Source organism: Tenrec ecaudatus, chromosome 8, assembly GCF_050624435.1.
Source record: "Tenrec ecaudatus isolate mTenEca1 chromosome 8, mTenEca1.hap1, whole genome shotgun sequence".
Taxonomy (NCBI): Eukaryota; Metazoa; Chordata; class Mammalia; order Afrosoricida; family Tenrecidae; genus Tenrec; species Tenrec ecaudatus.
Window position 1 is genome coordinate 149,126,145 of NC_134537.1, and position 12,144 is coordinate 149,138,288.

A 12,144-nucleotide genomic window follows, 5' to 3' on the forward strand; every position below is an offset into this window, starting at 1 on the left:
CTGCTTTATCAGTAAGAAGTGACATTTTAACATCATACCTATGATTCCTGTATCTTATATAACTTATTCAAATTCAGGAGAGAAAGAAAAAGGGTAATTTGTATCAATCCCATCAATATCCAACAGGCACTATTGGCTTCCTTTTTACCAAGAGCTACTTTACAAACGACAGCATGGCCTCTGCAGGTGAGTCTAGTGGATGAGTCAGCACATGACTGCCAGTGCTCCGTTTTCAAGTGAAGAACTTAGCGCCCAGTTACTGAGCGTGCTGTGAACTTTCTTCGTACATCGTTTCACTAAAGAGAGCTTTCTCCAGGTAAAACCACACTCCTTAATGGGCTGCCCCTCGCCTTCATTCAGAACAACTCTGAAGGAACATCACAGTTTCAAAGTCACGCCTCTCAGCCCCCCAGGACACATGAGATCTTTGTTGAAATAATATCACTAGATAACTTCTTCCTCTGTCTGATCCTACTTCTTCCAAAGTCCTTCCCAATCCTTCAACAAAAGTTGGAGCCAACAATATTCCATTGCACACTCGTTGGACATTTCTCTCCCTTTCAGGTGTTCCTGCCCCAACATTCTCACCAGAGAATAATTTGTTATATAGCAATGTCTTCAAGGGCTACTGAGATATCTACAAACAGTTAGTGTTTCCTACGTACCAATTACTCTCTTGGGCATTTTGCATGTGTGTGATAACAACACGAGGCAAGTATAATTCTTATCGCTAAGATACGGACATTACATTTGGGGGAGATTAAGCAATGTATGATGGCCAACTGCTCACAGTGGCTGAGTTGATAATATTAATCAATTAATGTTTCTAAGAAGATTGTGCTCTTCAACTAAGATTTACATCTTAGAAGCAGATTCTGAAATTACCTCTATCTTCTTTAAGTGAACTAAGGTGTGTTACTTAGACTTCTGAAACATTTTTCCTTCAACCATTAACTGGAGATATCTGAGTAGTCCTGTGGATTAACTGTAAAAATGTAACAGAAACAGTTAACATGATATTTATTTAGATGGATTATTTTTCCAATGTATAAAGTCAACTCTGTATTTTTTTCCTTTTGAGCTGCCATTTGTCTTAATTGTCTCTTGTTTTGTTCCTCAAGATTGTGCTTTTTAAAAGATTGCTTTTTACCTTGCATGGGCAGTTAATTATTCCATGTGATTTTAATGGTCAAAGTCTCTTAACTCCCACCAAATGACCTTTTCCCACATGGGTTAGGTCAGAAGGTGAGGGGATAGATTGAGTGTCACCCGTGAATAATTGTGAACAGGATTCCTGAGAATGCCATCCTGCTATATACACCATCTCATTCCCATCAAGAACCAGGAGGGGTGGGCATAAATTAGAGCCAACATCCCTGTGAAGTGACCCTCTTGGATGCAGAAGCCAGTGGCAACATCAGAGGGTGAGCAGCAGGACCAGGAGCCAGAACATGGAACAGAATGATGGACTCCCCAACCCGTGGAACAAATAAAATAGTGTGTTGTTGTAGTTATATAATCTTGTGTCAGTTTGAGAGGATTACAAGTGAATCATAGTCAGATCATAGTCAATGAGGGCCCTATGTAAGTATGACCTTCTTCTGAGATTTCTGGGAATTCATGGATTTCCTCCTTGGAGGTGGGAGGCAGACTCTTTCTCTCTGCTCACTCCCTTGGAGACGCTCTACTGACAAGGCTCACTCCTTGCAAGACATCCAAGGAGAAGCCACATGGACCTACCCTTATGAGTGCTGAGATACTTAAGATGCCACGGGATCCAAAGACTTCCCACCCGCTGGCCTGTGATCTTCCTGCATTCAGCGTCATTGCATGCGTGTCGTGAGTCTGACAAGGACTTTATAGATTGATATCGAACATATGGGCTAATATTGGACTTATGGGCTTTATCTGGACTGGGTTGAGAAGCTTTCTTAATGTACAATTAACCTTTATATAAAACTCTCTCTTATACACATATGAGAGTTTCTATGGATTTGTTTCTCTCATCTACCTGGATGAATACAAGTGTTTTGTGAGGAAAGCTGGCTTGTGGAGTGGGCTACCTCTGAGCACTTAAGTGGGGGAGTAGTACTCGCTGATCCATGGAAGTGGAGCTGAGCGTCTCCAGGCTGAGGCTTGCCTTTGGACATTTATTAGCATATCTGAAAGAACTTTGTACCATCTCCTGATTAAATATATCAAGATCCTTAGCATTTCTCACAGGCATTATAATTTGTGAACTTACTCAATAAACCCTTCAATCATGAATTTTGTCCATGAGTTCTGTGTAGCTAGAGAAATAGAGAATATCAATTAAAACAACATGCGTCCCTGTTATGCAATGATTAAAGTGCTTGGCCAACTGAAAGGCCATCAATTCAAACCCACCAGCCACTAAGAGGCAGAAAGGCAGGACATTCCATAAAGATTTACAGCCTTGAAATACCATTGTGGCTCTACGCTGTCCTGTAGAGTTGGTACAAATCATAATAGACTCACTGGCAATGGGTTTGCTTTAGTTTTCTGCTTTCCAACCAAGGAGCCCTGGTGGCACAGTGTCCAAGCATTCCACTGCTCACGAAAAATCAGAAGTTGACAAACACCAGGTACTACTGAAGAACAATATGAAGCAGTCTGCTTCATTAAAGAATTATAGTCTTAAAACACAATATCCCTACTACAAATAAATAATTTATAAGGATTCAGAAGGGTGTTGGGGTGAAGGAGGGGTAGGATAAAGGGAGACAGAAATAAAGGAGTGCAAGAAAAATGAAAATGGATTGTAAACGATGATGGCAACAAGTGTACAACTGTGCCTCATCTAATGAAACTATGGTTTGCAGTAATATCTGTAAGACCTCCCAATAAAATAATAAAAAGAGTTATAATCTTGGAAATCTTATGGGACAGTTCTATACTATTATATAGCATCATTAGAAATCTAATTAGGCACCATGGCAGCAGGCTTGACTTCTCATCCCCCAACATTTCCCTGGTATTGACTTCTGTTCAGTTAAGGAGAAATCAACTATAATCTACTAGAAACCAAATCCCATTGCCACCGGCACCTTTATCAATGAATACAGTAAAGTTACAAAATTTTAAAACCATAACCGAATACCTTGAGGGAATACATTTCAGGGGCTTTGAGGTCTAGAGCTATAGCCTTGGAAGACATCAAGATCAATTGACATATCCACAAAGACAATGTTCTATATAATGCTTTGTTGAGTAGTGACTTGGCTCTTAAAAACTTGTTAGCAGTCACCTCATGTGAAACTCTAAGTTTCTTGGCAATGAAGAAATCAAAGTGGCATGGGAGCAATTAGTCCAAAAGATTAGTGGGCCACACAAGCTCCAGCTTCCATGACTCAGAGACAAGAAGAACTAAATGTGATGCCCAGTGTCCAAAGTATAAATGGATCACATTAGGATATCCTGGATATAGTTGGGGAAAAAAGAAAAATATGGAACAGAATTCTAAATATAAAAAAAGATCATGATTACTGGTCTGATACAGACTGATGAAATCCCTGAACCTGTGGATTCAGCCACCCTTCAAGACCGGAAGAGAACTTACCCATGACTCAACTTTTAGCCAAATAAATAAATAGACTGGCCTATAGGGTAACTATGGGAGACCTGGGAAGGTAGTGTGTTTACTTTTGGGGCTGCTCCTTAGTCAGCAGTGCAAACCCCCAACCAGTCCACAAAGAAAGATGAGCCTGCCTGCTCCTGGAAACATGCACTGCCTCAGATACGCAGAGGCAGGTCCACTCTGTCCTGTAAGGCCTCTGTGAGTCAGCGTGAGTCACTGTGACTAGATGGCACTGAGTAATGACAACAAGTATAAGGTGAACAATAACATCAAAGGGTGCGCATTCCCTCAGACAACCAAGTGATATCAAAAGCACCGCATTGTCTGCCATACAATGCCAGCCAAGAAAGAAGGGAAGGATAATGCAGAAGAAGGATGAACGGAAAGGCAAGCAGAGAGGAAGTGGGAAGAGTGTCATTACAATGTGGAAACTTCAATTAATGTGACGGAAAACAATGTGTGCAGACTGCTGAATGAAACATTTGTTCCGTAAAATTTCACTTGAATTACAATAAAAAGAATTTTTTAATTTAAATCATTTTATAGGGGGCTCATGCAACTCTTATCATGGTCCATATATACATCCATTGCATCAAGCACATTTGTACATTTGTTGCCCCCATCATTCTCAAAACATTTGCCTTCTACTTGGGCTCTTGGAATCAGCTCATTTTTCCCTCCATCCCTGCTCCACCCTCCCTCATGAACCCTTGATAATTTATAAATTATTATTATTTTATCATATCTTATACTGCCCGATGTCTCCCTTTACCCACTTTACTGTTGTCCATATCCCAGGGATGAGGTTATATTTAGATCCTGGTAATCAGTTTCCCCTTTCTCTCCACCTTCATTCCATCCTCCTGGTATCACCACTCTTACCACTTGTCCTGAGAGTTTCATCTTTCCTGGATTCCCTGTGTTTCCAGTTCCTATCTGTATCACTGTACATCCTCTGATCTAAACAGGTTTGTAAGGTAGAATTGGGATCATTATAGTGGAGGGGGGAAGCATTTAAGAACTAAAGGAAAGTTATATATTTCATTGAAGCTACACTGCACCCTGAGTGACTCATCTCCTCCCCGCTACCCCTCTGCAAAGGAATGCCCAGTTGCCTACAGATGGGCATTGGGTCCCCATCCCGCATGGACCCTCATTCACAAGGATATAGCATCTGGGGTCTTAAAGGCTTGAAGGTAAACAAGCAGCCATCTAGCTGAGAAGCAACAAAGCCCAAATGAAAGAAGCACAACAACCTGTGTGATCATGAGGTATTGAAGGGATCAAGTAGCAGACACCAAAGAACAAAAATCATCACTGTGTGCTCACCTTCCCCACACAAACACTGAAGATAAATGGGTGCATAAGCAAGCGTGGTAAAGAAAGCTGATGGTGCCTGGCTATCGAGAGATATAGCATCTGGGGTCTTAAAACCTTGACGGTAAACACGTTGTGTGGCCATCTAGCTCAGAAGCAACAAAGCCCACATGGAAGAAGCGCACCAGCCTGTGTGATCACAAGGGGTCCAAGGGACCAGGTATCAAGCAACAGAGAACAAAAAGTGTTTGGTTTTTTTTTTAAGTTCAATCCTGCTGAGATGAGCCCCTGCACTCAATCCACTGATGTCTCAATTTTGTACAACTAAAAGGAAATTCCTGGAAAGCTTGTTCTAATGCTCTTGAAGCTTTCGGCATGTCAGTGACTCAAAAGACAAATTGCTTAATATAGAATGTCTATTTAATGTTTATGTATCCCTGTAGCTCAGCATAGCTTAAGTATTGGTTGGAGTATGGTTGAGCTATCAAATAGAATCCTATGCTCAATCTAATGTTATCTAGTTGTTATAAATTGAAATTAAGGTGGAGGCACATTCCAACAATGGTATTGCTGCTATTTAGACAGTTAGTCGGTTCCACTCTCAGTGACCCTGTACATCACAGAATGAAACAATTCCCTGTTCTGTGTCATCTCCACAATTTGTCTCTTGTCCGAGTTCATCAATGTGGCCATCTTGTTGAGGGATTTACTCTATTTTGCTGCCCCTCTACTTTACCTAGCACGATGTCCTTCTTCATGAACTGATGTCTCTTGACAAAATGTCCCAAGTAGCTGAGATAAAGTCTCATCATCTTTGCTCTGAGGACCATTCTGACTGTTGATTTTGCCAAGATAGATCTGCGTGTTCTGCTGATGGTCTGAGGTATTTTCAATAGCCCTTTCGAGTAATATAATTCAAATATATCAATTTTTCTTTGCTCTTTGTGTTATTGTGGGTAGACTAGAGAAATAAATCCACAGAAACTGATATGTATATAAGAGACAGTTTTGTATAAAGAATAAGTGCATATTAAGAAAGCATTCCAACCCTGTGCTGTCCAGGCCCATAAGTCCGACATTAGCCCATATGTCTGATACCAATCTACCAAGTTCTCCTCAATCTCACAAACCACACGCAGTGATGCAGACTTCAGGAGCAAAGCTGAATCAGTGAGTGTGTAAGCATCTCAGCGCTGGCAAGGGTCTCCACACAGCTGCTCCAGCACCCAGGGCTACATCGAAGTAGGTCCATGTGGCTTTTCTTCAGGGCATCTTGCAGGAAGTGAGCCTTGCCAGCTGAGGCAGGGAACTGGCTAAGGAAGCTGCACCCTGGTCCAACAATCAGAGAGCAAGAGACCCCAAAACTAGAAAGGTGAGACTCACTGAGTCATTTATCTTTCTACCTTTCAATTAACCCCGCACATGTTTATCCACCAGGTTGGCACAATAGACTTAAACTATCTCAGTATTCCCTATTCAATGTCCAACTATAAAATGCATATGAGGCTGTTGAAAACCCCATGGACTGAGTCAAGTGCACTTTACTTTTCAAAGTAGTCTTGCATTTCAACACTTTAAAGAAGCCTCGTGCAGCAGAGTTATCCAGTGAAATGTGTCCTTTTATCTCTTGATTGAAACATCCTTGGGCACTGATTGTGCATCCCAGCAAGACAAAACCCTTGAAAATTTCAATCATTTATCAGCGTGTCATGATATTATCTGTTGGCCCAGTTATGAAGATTTTTGTTGTGACATAGAATTGTAATCCACACTGAAGGCTGCAATCCTTGATTTCCATCAGGAAGTGCTTCAAATCTTCCTCACTGTCAGAAAACAAATTTGAGTCTGCTGCATATTGCAGGTTGTTAATTAATCTTCCTCCAAACTTGATGGCAAATTCCTTTTCCTATAGTCCAGCTTCTCTGATCATTTGCTCAACAAACAAAACAGGTAAGTGGGGTAAGAGGATCTAAACCTGATGCACACCTTTCCTGATTTGAAACCATGCAGAGTTCCCATGTTCTGCTGATAGAGCTGCCTGTTGATCCTTGTACAGGTCTGCATGAGCACAAGAGAGTATTCTGGAAGTTTCATTCTTCTCAAGGCTATCTGTAATTTTTTTTTAATCTATACCATCAAATGCCTTTGCATCATCAATAAAACACAAGTAAACATTTTTCTGGCATTCTCTGCTTTCAGCCAAAACCCACCTGCCATCAGCAATGATATTCCCTGTCCCTCCTCCTCTTCTGAATCCTGGCTGAACCTCTGGTGGCTCACTCTCTATCTCCTGATGTAACTTTTGTTAGATAATCTTCAGCAAAAATTTTACTTGCATGTGATATCAATGATATTGTTCCATTATTTGAGCATTCTATTGGGCCATTTTCCCTTAGAATGAATACAAATATGAATGTCTATAGTTTGTTGGCCAAGTATCTGTCTTCTAAATTTCTTGACATAGACAAATGGGTGCTGCCAGGGCTTCATCTGCTTGTTGAACCTGATGATACATCAACAATTCCTGGAGCTTCGTTTTCGGCAAATGCTTTCAGTGCACTTTGATGTCTTCCTTCAATGCCATTAGTTCTTAATCATATTCAACATACTAAAGTAATTGGATGTTGACAGTGATTGATTATTCTTGACATCTTATTTGATCCTTACTGAATTATTCAATATTTTACCTGTAGGATTTTTCAATAGTTCTGCTTGAGGCTTGTTTTCTTTTCTTGAGCTCTTTCAAGTTAAGATATGCTAAGTGAGTTCTCACTTTATTTTATTTCCTAACTTGGTCTTTGCACATTTCAGGATAATATTTGTCTTTTGTCTTTTTCAGCAGCTCTGTGTTCCTGTTCAACTCTTTGACTTCGTTGTTTCTTCCATTCACCTCACGACTCTGCCATTAGATCACATTTCAGAGTCTCTTCTGACATTCTCCTTGGTCTTTTCTTTTTTCCTGTCTTTTGATGTCTTTTTTCTTTCTTCATATATGATGTCCTTGATGTCATCCCACAGCTCATTAGGTCTTCTGTCATTAGTATTCAATTAATCAAATATGTCTTGAAATTCAGGTGGGATATAATCAAACTTGTATTTTGGCTCTTTTGGACTTGCTTTCATTTTCTTTAGCATCAACCATGTCTGTCAGTTTGTTGTACTGTGGCGGCTTGCAGGTTGCTAAGATGCTGGAAGCTATGTCACTGATATTCCAATACCACCAAAGTCACCCAAAATGAACAAGTTTCAGCAGATCTTGCATTCAAAGAACAGACTCTTAAGAAGGAATGCAGTGTCTAATTCAGAAGAATGTCATGGATATTAGAACAACACTCAATCTCAATTTTGCCAATGATCACTTGGAAACAGAACCTAGGATTATATTTGATATTACACCATATCCTCCTTCCTTGTAGAGAGCATGCATGTTCTTGCCCTCTGCTCTTTCTACACTCTGCGCTTTTCTAATCCTATTTCACACACACACACACACACACACACACACACACTATCTCTTGTTTATGCTGGTCTCCTGTGGATGTCCTTATAGAAATGCCACAAAGTAGACAGCTTTTGGAGATCAGAAGCACATTTATCTAAGAGTTCTGGAATTTGAGGATTTGGGACCAAAGTGTCAGTAGTGCTATTCGATGGAGAGCCTGTTCCCTGCCTTTGAGTTGGATTCTGATAGAGCTTGGCTTTTCTTGCTTTGTAGCTACAGTGTCCCAGAGCACCCTCTTCTGTTATCTCTCTGTATCTTTCTACTCTTCCACAAGGATACTACCCAGGAAGAATTAGAACCTCATTAACAAAATGATAACTCATCAAATACCTCATTTCCAGACAAGGTTACTTTCAAAGCTGCCATAAACATGTCTATTTGGGGGAGACAGAATTCAATCTATCATACCAGTTTATGGTATCTTTCCTTCCTTGTTTATTTTTTCTTGCTTCCTTTTTCCAATCCCAACTTTGTTTTATGTATTTATTACAAGTATTCCTTATGTTACCTATAGACAAAAAGGTTTACATAAAGGAAATTAGTGAGGACACGTGTTTGGCATGGTCACCTTACCTAGATTTTGTATCCAGCATTAAAGAGAGCAACACTGCTCTATAGAAACATGATGGGAATTTTAGATTTTCTAACAGCTGGATTTAAAATTGCAAAATAAAGTGAAATTGAATTTAATAACATCTTTGATTGATCATGCACATTTAAAATATCCTCATTTTTTCATTATTCCAAAACTCAAAATCCAAACTCACTGCCATCCAGGCAAGTCCCACTGAAGGTAAAACTGCCCCTGGGGACTCCCAGGCTGCAAGTGTCAATGAGAGCAGAAAGTCTCATCTTCGCCCCACAGAGCGGCCAGCGGTTTCAAACTGCCGAACGTGTGGTTAGAAGCCCAACTCATAACCTATTGAACTAGCATGGCTCATATTTCAATATGTAATCGATATAAATTAGAAGTATGATAGTATGATAGTCTCCATTCTGCTCATATACAAAGGCTTTGGCATTTAGTGTGTATGTTACACTTGCAACCTTTCAAGTTCCAAATAGTACATACAGATGGTGATTCTGTGATAGAAGGAACAGGTCTAAATTCTAGATTAAGAACATGACCAAGTCCTTATCACAAAGATCACTTACTACACTAAACAAAACAACCATTCAAATAATTCTAGCCCTGACCCTTCTGGCTTCCCTGTATGCCAAGGATGTAACTTTTTTTCAAGCTGACCTTGACCCTCTAGTTTTATGAAAAAATTTTATTGATCCAGTCATACAACCACTAGTCTGAAACAGCTGAATTAAAGAGTTGGGAATTATTCAAACTCTCTAAAGAGGCAACAATAAATCAGTCCATCGTAAAGTACTCTGGAGCACACAGAACAGGGCCAGACCCTTCACATCCCACTTCAAGCTTGGATTTACCTTCTTAGAATTGTCTGAATCCAGTTTGCTACCTTAGAATTGCATTTTAGGTGTCGCTTCTATTCCTAGAGCCTGCTGTGATAACTTCTCCTACCCTGCTACTTGGCATATAGCTGTCATATCTAAAAGGAGGACTCAGATTGGCGCCAGGTTTGAGAATTTCCGACAGAGAGAAATGTGAGAGTGCCTCTCTTCAATCGTGAAGCTATCTGCAGAAAGTGAGCAAAATAAACGCGACACTCAGGAGCAAGCACAGTTTCCTAGCTCCTTCTTCTCACACTTCTTAAAGAGGTAGTAGAGCCAAGAGTGGGTATGTACGTCTGAATGCTGTTTTGTTGGTTGTCGGGTTTTGTGTGTGTGTGGTTTTATTTTTTTGGTCTGAATATGTATGATTGTATTTTATGGTCTATCTTTCCTAGGCTAGGTTGGGTTATAAAGAAACAAAATCAGTGGCACTGATATGTAGAAGGAACAACTTTATATCAAGAAATAAATTCCCATCAATGAGGTGTCCCAGACCAGTGCAACTTAAGTCGATACATCTGATGCTACCCTGAGTCCTCTTCAGCATCAAGTAGCTGCAAGCAGATGATGCCAAATGGAGAACCAGGGAGTTCCCAGGACAGTGTGTGCAGATCACACGGATTCAAAGTTGGTGAAAGCATGGGAAGGCACAGACAGAAGCCCATATGGGCCACCCCTGGGGGTAGACACGGAGTCCCAGCAAGAAGGAAGTTGAAAGGAGAAAATGAGAGATCGTATCTGCTCCATCACTTTCTTATACAAAAGACTACACACACACACACCCTCTAAAGGTGTCATCAGGCTGCAACCCATTTGGTAGCTTGAGCTCCATAGCTACCCTGAGCCAGGAGGGTCTAGTTGGCATAATTCCTAACCATCACACTCCTCCAGGGAGCAGGACAGAAGCTGGAGCTTCCATCTCTCTTGCATGCCATTGGGATGACAGAAAGAAAGTCCTGCTGTCAGGTTTGACCTAAAGTAAAGAGATGAAGTTAGGGTCACGGTTTATTTCTCTACTAGTATTATTAGGAAATTACCTAAATCACATCAATAACTTTGCATTTCATTTAAAGGTAATTTGGTTTTCTCATGGTACTCTGCCATATGTGGTACACACTTTACAGAAATCACATGATGTTAGATATCATTGTGTCCAGTTAACATGAGGAAGCTGAGAACATGTGTTAGATATCTGGACCACATCTGCTAGTTTGTGTTGTATCACCTTGGCCTATAGTTATTATACTGAACTCTCTGGACACTGAAAGGCTCATTTCTTAACTCCTTCTAATGTTATCTCCAAAGATGCTTCCCTTTACTTATCATGTTATATCACTTTGTTCCAAAGGGAGAGTCCTACTTCATTAAAGGACAGAAGGCTACAGGGCTTGTGATGATTCTTTTACTTCTTAGAAATCCATTTAAATGAATTTTTCATTACTGTGTTTGTGAAATGACTGACAATGTAACCTATGGAGAAATGATACATTTTTTACAACTTATTCAGAGTGACAGATGAGTCTTCCCATTCTCAAATCAGAGGACAATGACAGTATTTTTGTGACGTGTTGACTAAAGATGAATAAGTAGCTCAATTCAACTAACTTACCATGTACTGGTATTTATTGGGCTCTTTATAGGTTACCCATATGTCTATCAGTCTGTCTAGCTCCTATCTACATATGTACATGTATATATATCCCTATGCATGCATTCTACTTTGGTGCATATAGTAATGCAGCATTCTTAGTACTGTCAGAAAATAGGAGACTTACTTAAGCGATCATTTATTGTCTTACTTTTTAACAAACAGTATAGTTTATGCCCCATGGAATCTAGGGAAAATAATTATTGAATCCAAGGAAAACTAATGGAACATGAATATGAACAAAATTGTTTTTTCCCTTTTTTCCAATATAAATTCTACATGTACTCTGACATTATCATAAATATTCAGACACATCAACATATCTAAAGAAGAAAATTGCTCTTCAAGTTTAAGTGTTACTATCATACTCAATCAAGGAGTATTTATTAAGCTCTTATAATGTATGTGATCTTCTACAAGGACTTGTGTTGTGATGACCTGAGACCACAGTACTCATGTGCTAAACTTGAAAAACAAGAATTATGAAAATAAGAATCAAAAGGTATATTCACATTCTCTTTGACCTGTGCTAGCAATTACTATATATGCATGTGAACTGTAGCTCCTTGGCCCTTGAGGATAGAGGCATGGTCGAGAGCTTTGGCATAGAAGAGA